The 8,828-nt window shown below is 44.4% G+C and overlaps 1 long non-coding RNA gene across 1 annotated transcript; it reads left to right on the top strand.

Moving 5' to 3' along the window:
• Positions 1–3,039: 3,039 nt before the first annotated feature.
• LOC148138491 (uncharacterized) lies at positions 3,040–7,137 on the top strand. Its single transcript, XR_015753982.1, has 3 exons — positions 3,040–3,155; positions 4,079–4,156; positions 7,035–7,137. It is a non-coding gene; the product is annotated as an uncharacterized LOC148138491 (long non-coding RNA).
• Positions 7,138–8,828: the final 1,691 nt, after the last annotated feature.

Consider the following 8,828-nt stretch of genomic DNA (forward strand, 5'->3'; position numbering starts at 1 on the left):
TAGCAATTCTGTTCGACAATTTGCTCAATTTGCTGTTCCTCATGCGAATGACTTAACGCTGAGTGAGAGAGGTTTAATCCCGCAGTGCCTTACTAGGCCATGCACGTTGAGCGCTGTTGCATTGATTATGTCCATAGGCAGATCCGAACCACCGCAGCCAACGCCAGCTGCACTGCTCCAGCAAGCAGCCTCACTCAGAAACAGACTTGCAGGCAACGATTCCCGTTGTTTAAGCTCCAGCTAGACTGAAACCAAAGGTAATGGCCTCGATGTCTCCAGATCGTTGGACTGACACTGAATAAACAGCAGTGTACTGCTAAACTCACATTATAATTTGGCATTGTTAATCACAGTCCGCATTCAAACCAGGGGATTATAAGTTGGAACCCTTCAGAGCTGCTTCCAGCATTTTACAGAGCAAAATGTCCAGTTTCCTCTGAAATCCTGTCCTTTGCTTTTTCACGGCCATTCTTACCAGGTTTGCTAATAATGCGCACATTGCCATTCTAGCTAAACAGTCCATGTATATGTCTGGTTGAATGACCAACACACCGCCCCTCCACCCCAATGATAACGTATGCGAAATGAAGATGTGTGCACGGTGTTTCCTTCAATGTGCCAACTCTCCAAACCCAAGTCATTGCCAGTCACTGATCGTAGGAACAGCCAGTTCTCGGGATCAGTCACCTCCCTGTCTTCAGATCCGCAAGCGACTTCCTGGATGGGATCGTTGACTTGTCTTTTTTTGGCACATGGTACGCCCCTTGAGGGAAATGTACACCATATCCAAACGGGAACTCTGCTTCTCTCTCTCTTTCTTCGAGAATTTATGATCTTACTTTCTAGGCAATAAGGAAATGTGGCGCAATGTTCAACCCGGACAAACGTCGATGAATCTGTCAGTGTCAGGGACGGTTGTCTTGGACAAAAAGCAGCGCTCCTATTGGGCGCCTCACCTGTTTTGCTATGCTCGCTATTCTGTCATTGGACAATTAACCCTTTGTTCAGGGCTATTGCCTGTTGTATAAAAACAGGAGTTCATGTGGTTTCGATAGTCAGAAAACAGCGATGGCTCTCTTTGAGTTCCTCCTCCTTTGCTGCATATCTCCAGGTAAGATGCGGACTTCTTTGTAAAATTTTCCTCTTTTGTACGTTGACAGAGAAAAGGAACGCTGAGTAGGTGTCTCGGAAACGCCGTGACAAACAGCGGTTGTCGCTTCCCACTGCTCTGATGCTGATGGGAATTCACCGCTCTTTTGCTGCTCAAAGTGTAATCTGAAATTTCCCTGCTCAGTGACAGCGATGGGAAAGTTGCATTAATTTATCGGTTCTATAAGATGCTTAGATGTTTGTATTCATATAATGCGAAATTCTGAGAGAGCTCAGAAAGCTTCCTCGGTTGCGTGGTTAGAGAGAAATCGATTTAGATTTAATTGGAACTCATCGATTTAAACGGGGCAATCGACAAAATTGCCCTTATGCTGAGGAAGTGAGTGATCGGAGGCCGTGTCAGAATGGGACAGGGCGTAGGATCCACTCCACAACCGGGCCCTGCAGTACCCATGAGGGGATATACTGTGGATTCTGAAAGTCGTCAACGCAGGGCGGCACAGTAGTTAGTACTGTTACATGACAGCTTCACGGAACGGTTTCAATTTCACCATCGGCGACTGATTGCATGGACTCTCCCCTGTGTCAGCTTCGGTTTCATTAGGTGCTCTGGTTTCCTCTGACAGTCCAAGGATGTGCAGAATATGTGTGTTGTCCGAAAATGTAGGGTGACAGGGAAACTGCGGGATGCACTGCGGCAGGTGTGACGGACCAAATGGGCTCCCTTTACACTGTTGGGAATTAATAAGAACCAAAACTGTTTTATTAAGTCAGCTAGTCTCGTATCATCCGCAGAGACAGAAAGCTGAGTTAATAGTTCATAACTGACACAAATGTCATTGATCTGAATCCTTGTCAAAACTGTCGACGTTGCAGTCAATAGTGACAAGCACTCTTGTATTTCTTTCGACATACGTGGTAATGAGAACTGTGCCTAACAGCTATCCTGATTCCACATCTGGGAGAGATAATATATCCCTTTATGGCGCGGTTTTACCAACAGCATTTCAGTAAAGCAAATTATCATTATGACCTGAATAGTCTCTGTGGAAGCATTTTCCAGTCCAGAATCTGTTGAGTCCCGGGCAGCCACAGCTCCTGTGGCCATTTGTGTCCTTATGCAGGAGAGACAAGAAACTCATCAGTTCAAATAGCACAAAGAATCCTGACCATTCTGGTCTGAGTGTCCCATACTGAAAAATCACCACAAGACATTGTCATTATTCAGATGGTAACTAAGGGGAATGATATTACACCTCTATGCAATCCTGGATTGTTCTATCCTTCTGGATCCTCCAACTCACTTCTGTACAGTCAACAAGAAAATCTGTAATTCTTCCACCTCTGAGCTTACCTTTAAAGTTAGCTCGGAAGAGAGGGAGAGAGAGAGAGATAAAGGCGAAAACTACTTCTGAAATCTTTATGAAGGACCTTGCTGCCCAGTGTTGCCAGTGTTCTCAACGCAGTTCTTTTTCCATCAGCCTCAATTCGGTTAATCTGATTAACCAGTCAGGACCAACGCTCATTGATGCATGTCTTGATGGAAGAGTTATTGGAAATGTTTGTAAATGACACGATTGCTCTGTGCAAGATGAAATGTGTTCTGAAGAGGGTTACAGCGGACACGAAACATTTACCATACATTCTCTGACTCCACAGCTGCTTCCAGAGTTGCTGAGTTTCCAGAGCAATTTCACTGTATCTTCTCCACGTAATTTGAAATTGCGCGCACTCCCGAAGATAAAAAGCGAGAGAATCACTTTTGTGCTCTTTCGTCTGAATCTCTTTTTAAAAAAATTGTCCGTCGACCCAACTCCACACTCAACTAAAATATGAAAACTGGTTCATTCATTGTCTTCAGGGAAACATTCCCTATTTACTCAGAATCTCTCCCATGTCTCTGAATTTTAGTTTGGGCCACAATGTCATGTCACCTGTGTGAGAACATCTCCCTTAAGCTCCAGTCGCAATGGAAGGAAGGTGTAGACATGAAAACACTGCAGCAGGAAGTCTGCAACTCGCTGCCTCATGAGTCCAATTTGGTGGTGAGTTTCAGTAAGAATGAGATGGAAGGTGCTGGGAAAAAAACATAACTGGAGGGAAATGTGCTTATTTAAGGAAATATATCGTTTCCTTGAAGGCATTTCAGGGAAGGTACACCAGGATGATCCTTTTGTATGGAGGGATTGATAATGAGCAAACGCTAAACAGGTTGTGACGTGAGGCGTTGGCAAGACAATACAGAGTGGACTTACACAGTTTGTGCTCGTGCCTGGGGAATGTTGTCGAACAGAGAGACCAAGGGGTACAGGTATATATTTACTTGAAGTGACGTCAAAGGTCGACAAGGTGATGAAATTGTCTTTTTCGTGCCACGTCCCTACATCAGTCAGAGCATTGAACGCAGGAGATAAGATGTCATGTTAGAGCTGAATGAGAGTTTGGTGAGACCACTTTTCGTGAACTGTGCATTATTCTGCTCACTCTGCTGCAGGAAGTATAATATTAGTTTTGAAAAGGAGCAAGGAAAGATTTACAAGGCTGTTACCGGGACTGGAAGCTATGAGTTACAACGAATGAGTTGTGTATGAGTGTGCAAGAGTGAGTTGTGTGTGTCTGCGAGTGTGTGTATGAGGCTGGGAAGTTTGGGAAGTTTTTTTTTCTGGAGTTTAAGAGGATGAGTGGGTACCATAAAGAAATGTAGTAAATCATACGGCGCAGAGATGAGGCAAATTGCCGTTGTCATCTCTATCAGTTGGATGGTCTAAAAATCAGCCAGAGTAATGTTAAGGTGAGTGGCAAAAGACTTAAATGAGAAGAGAGGGGTAACCTTTTCATACAAAGGGCGGTGCGTGTGCAGCGAACTAGTCGTGGAAGTGGTGGAGACAGGTACAATTCGAATATTCAAATGCATCTGCATGTAATCAGCTGAACACTTTTCTCTCTTGTCCACATCTTTTTCTGACAGTGCATGGATTTTGTCAAAGAGCACATGAGGTTGATCACTAAAGCCGTGAAGATTCCGGGCACTTACGATCTGTGTGGGGTGAGTATCATAGAGTGGTCATTCATCACGCTATTTGACGCTGATGGCTAGCAATTGCAGTCCTCCTATTTCACCGCTCTGTGTACGTCAGAGAAAGAGCGAGCGAGCGAGAGAGAGAGAAGGTGATCTCGCATTTCAATTTAGGGAATGCAGAGAGTCAGTGGGCCAAATTGTGCCGACTGCTCTCTGCTCCTTCACTTTTAGGAACTTTCTCTTCTCAACCTCTGTATCAGTCACAGAGTGTGCACGAGAAGTTCAGTCATTCCATTGCAGTTTCCTGCTGAGGCAGAGCCTGAGAGTTTGGCGCTGTCCCTTATCGTAAAGAATACCCCCAACCACAACTCCCCTACACACACACACAAACACATACGCACATACACATTCCCTCTGTCACATACGCGCGCTCTAACGTCCTCTCCTTAAACCCACGCTTTATCACGCGCACTCAGATACACACACTCGCAGACACACACAACTCACTCTTGCACACTCATACACAACTCATTCGTGCACGCACTCTGAATCCAACCGACATGCAGTTTCATACTTACACTCTCAATCACACACACACTCACACGACAATGGACACTCACGCATGCCATATACACACAGAGAAGCACCAGTACATACACACTCACTCGCACTAACACAGACACACACACAAACACGCACACAAACAGGAAAGAAGGGTGTGTAGATGTTATAGAATTGACTTGCACAAACCACAGTAGACGCTCCATAAATTTTCAGATTGAAATATCAGAGATGTTTCTCGTTAAAGGAGGCCTACGTGCAGACATGTGCTGCGAGGCATCAAATGATACTGTGGAAAGGTGAGAGAGGTTCCAGGATTTGAATGGTCTTCTCCTGTTCCTATGTTTTACTCGTGGATATGAAGAGTTAGTGTTACACCAAATGGAAGAGGAATCATTAAAGACCAATCGCTAGTCTTCCTTATTAAATTGGAGATGAAATTGAGCGAGGCTTCTAATTAAACTAGACAAGTCGATCGAAGGATAAATATGTTATTACCTAAGAACATTACATCAGGGAGGAAGCTGTACAGAGAGGGAGCCATGCTTTTTAAAGGAGTTGAAGATGTTGTCCAGAGGAATGACAAATTTTATTTTAGAATGAGACGTGAAGGCACAGTTCCAGCGCTTGAGAGTTAAATGTTAGCAAGGAAATACCGAATCAGAAAAGTAAGAAGAGCCAAGAGGGGACATGAGATGTCGTTGGCAGATTCGAGAAAGGAAAAGTGTACGGTTGTCTATACGTATATCGGTTTAAAGAATGGCGAGAATAAGATTAGGGTCAATCAAGGATAGTAGTTGGAAGTTGTGGGTGGAGTCAAAGGAGATTGGCGAAGAGCTAAATGAATATGTCTCTTCAGGAAACATGTTGTCATGGAGGAAACTGCGATACAGGCTAATAGACAAAAAGGGATTGAGGTTCTCAAGGAGGAGGTGTTAGCAATTTTAGACACTGAGAAAACCAGTATGTCCGCCGGACCGAATGAGATTGATCCCAGGATTCCCTGGGAAGCCAGGAAGGAGAGTGCAGAGCCGTTGACGTTGATCTTTATGTCGTCATTGTCTGTAGAATTAGTGCCAGAAGATTGGAGGATTGCAAATGTTGTTCCCTTGTTCAAGAAGGGTAATAGAGACAACCATAGCAATTATAGAGCAGTGCGCCTTATTTCGGCTGTGGGTAAAGTCTTGGAAAGGATTGTAAGAGATATTATTTACAATCATCGAGAAATGAATAAATTGATAAGAGATAGGCAATACGATTTTGTGAAGTGTAGGTCGTGCCTCACCAAACTTATTGGGTTCTTTGAGCAAGTGACCGAAAAGGTGGATGATGGTAAGGCGACTGATGTGGTGGATATGGATTTCAGAAAGGCTTTTGGCAAATTCGCTACCGTGGCTATTGCATAAAATGCAGGGGCGAGGCTTTGAGGGTGATCGGGCAGTTTGAATCAGAAATTGGCTAGCTGCAAGAGACACAGAATGGGGTTGATGGGAAATGTTCATCCTGGAGTTCAGCGACTCGTGTGCACGGCAATGATCTGCTTTGCAGCAACAGTTGATTTTCATTTTTTTCATGAATGACCTCAATGAGGGCATAGTATCATGAGTTAGTAAAGTTGTGGAAGACCCTGTGGTCGTTAGAGTTGTGCATAGTGCTGACGGATGAAGTAACACAAATGCAGGTAACTGTGCTAATGGTACGATGCTTGGTAGTGTAGATGAGTAGAGGGATCACAGTTTCCATGAACGTTTGCCCATGGGCGTAGCCACCCAGGTAAGGGGGTAGCTCAGAAGGAATACGGTGTGGTAGCTTTTATTATGAGAGGGACTGCATTTCACAGCCATGATGTGATGCTGCATGTGTACGTACCTCTGGTGAGGCTGCAAATTGCAGAATTGCTTACAGTTCTGGTTAGAAGATGGATGTGGAAGTTACAGAGAGGGTTCAGAGGACATTTACCAGGATGCTGCCTGGTATGGAGGGAAGGTCTTACTGGGAAAGCTTGAAGGATTTGAGGCTGTTTTCGTCAGAGAGAAAAAGTTTGAGAGGCGACTTATTGAGACGTATAAGGTAATCAGAGGATTAGATCGGGTGGACGGTAAGAGCATTGGTATGTGTATGGAATGTGCTGCCAGAAGAAGTGTGGAGGCTGGTGCAATTGCATCATTTTAGAGGCATTTCCATGGTACATGAATAGGAAGGGCTTGGGGGGCATATGGGCCGGGTGCTGGCAGGTGTGAATAGATTGTTGCTCACATCCAGGAAAACAGCGTGGTGCTTGCTCGGTGTGGTTGACGAGAGAGTTGTGCTTCCATTAATGTCACCTTTGTAGATTTGCTTACAGGAACTGCAATTCTGTCCTTGGCTGCTCTGTAGACGTATAGGTGGATGTATCGGTGAAAATGGTGACTTTCCTCCTGGGTTTCGTCCATAGAAAACCCATCCAGTGTGAGGGAAGTTTGCACAAATTCACTGCCAGTCGTTTTGTCGAATATGGAATATTTATGGGCCGCAGCCTGACAGGGAAATTTAACCGTTTCCAATCAACAAAACATATGCCTTTAAAATAAAATGATATGGGAAAACTGCAGGCAAAGTGAATTGCTTCCATTTCGTAAACAATGTTCGCATGTACACGAGGGGCCAAAGCATCTGTTTCGATGCTATATACCTCTTGGACCCTTTGAACAATTCTCTATTCATTGAGCTTGTCCTTTCAGCAATACGAGACAAGAATAGAGACCTCCTTCACCCTCTCCCACTTATTGTGCCTTCCTGCCAAGTTGCCCATCACCCGAGACCCCAGAAAAGCACCATTCCCTTCCATGGTCCTCGAACTCAAGCCTGTGATGACTGATATTCACTGAGGTTATGACCAGACTGACTAATTGTCTGCACTTTATTCGGATCCCTCCTCATTTTTTGTCACTGCATTCACCCCCATAATAGCTCAGGGATAAAACTGTGCATCATCTCAACCTTGTCACCGTGATTCCAGCGTGTTCACCTGAAGGGTAAGACGCTGGTTAAATGTTCACGCAAATTGGTAACCAATGGTGAAAATAGTGCCCGATGACGTCGATACCACATGTGCAGATGAGTGGGTGAATTGCTTCAAACTCCCAGCTGACTTGACCTTTCGATCTCTTTGCGTCATTTAGAGTGCTTATTTCTACTACGTTATGGCACCTCCCAGCCCCGTCATACCTTTACAGTGTCGTCAACACCATAACGTTTTACGGATGGCTTATGTCTCTCAAATCAATTCTGCATTTTCCTGACATGTCTGCATTTTGTCCATTCCTCCGTCTTTCAGAAAGCTTGCTTTTATGTGTGGCATGGCTGGATCGAACAACATTCTGCAAAATTAAAAATGCACTTCCACGGCAAGGTATCACAACGACATTGAAGCAGAATAAAAAGTGATTATATATTTGCTTCGAACTCTCATTGAGGAACAGCACCAATAGTTCAGTTTTTCTGCCTGTTGTAAAATTTTATTTATGTTCTTTTGCCTGCCTTTACAGTTTGTCAGTAATCACTCGCACATCACAATCACTACCGTTGTGTGCAGGTTGGTTATCAAACTAGATTATTGCCTCGCCCTTACCGTCCACACGAATCCGTCCTTCTGGGTGTCCTGTGTACAGTTCTGGGCAGCACGTTGTTGGAAATGTGTTGGAGAGAGTGCAGTGGGTGGTTCACAGATCGCTTCGAAAGCGAGTTTTTAAAATGGGAGTACTAAATTTGGAGGGGAGAGCGGAAGGCAAGAGAGGTTTAGATAGAGGATTTGAAGACTATGAATTCTTAGCACAAAATAGCCATTAAAACATTGTCTACCTTTCTTTAAAAGGCCAATGCGTGAGATGGCTCAGTTTTACAATTATTGTCAACGGATGTCGTTGAGAGAATAACTTTCTCATCCAGCCAGTAGTTACGTGGTGGAATGTTGTGACTGGAAATGTTGGGAAGGCACGTTCACTTGATTACATTTAGGAGAATGCTTTGGATGGGAAATGAGAAGTAATAATCCTGAGTCATCCTGACATCACTGCTTTTGGGATGCAACTGCTGTGCTTGCTGCCTGATACCAAACCGTCTGCTTTGAGAGCCATGTCCCTGATGTTATACACACTTT

Source organism: Chiloscyllium plagiosum, unplaced genomic scaffold (assembly GCF_037043375.1).
Source record: "Chiloscyllium plagiosum isolate Xiang-an unplaced genomic scaffold, Cpla_swu_hap1 HiC_scaffold_40, whole genome shotgun sequence".
NCBI classification, from domain to species: domain Eukaryota; kingdom Metazoa; phylum Chordata; class Chondrichthyes; order Orectolobiformes; family Hemiscylliidae; genus Chiloscyllium; species Chiloscyllium plagiosum.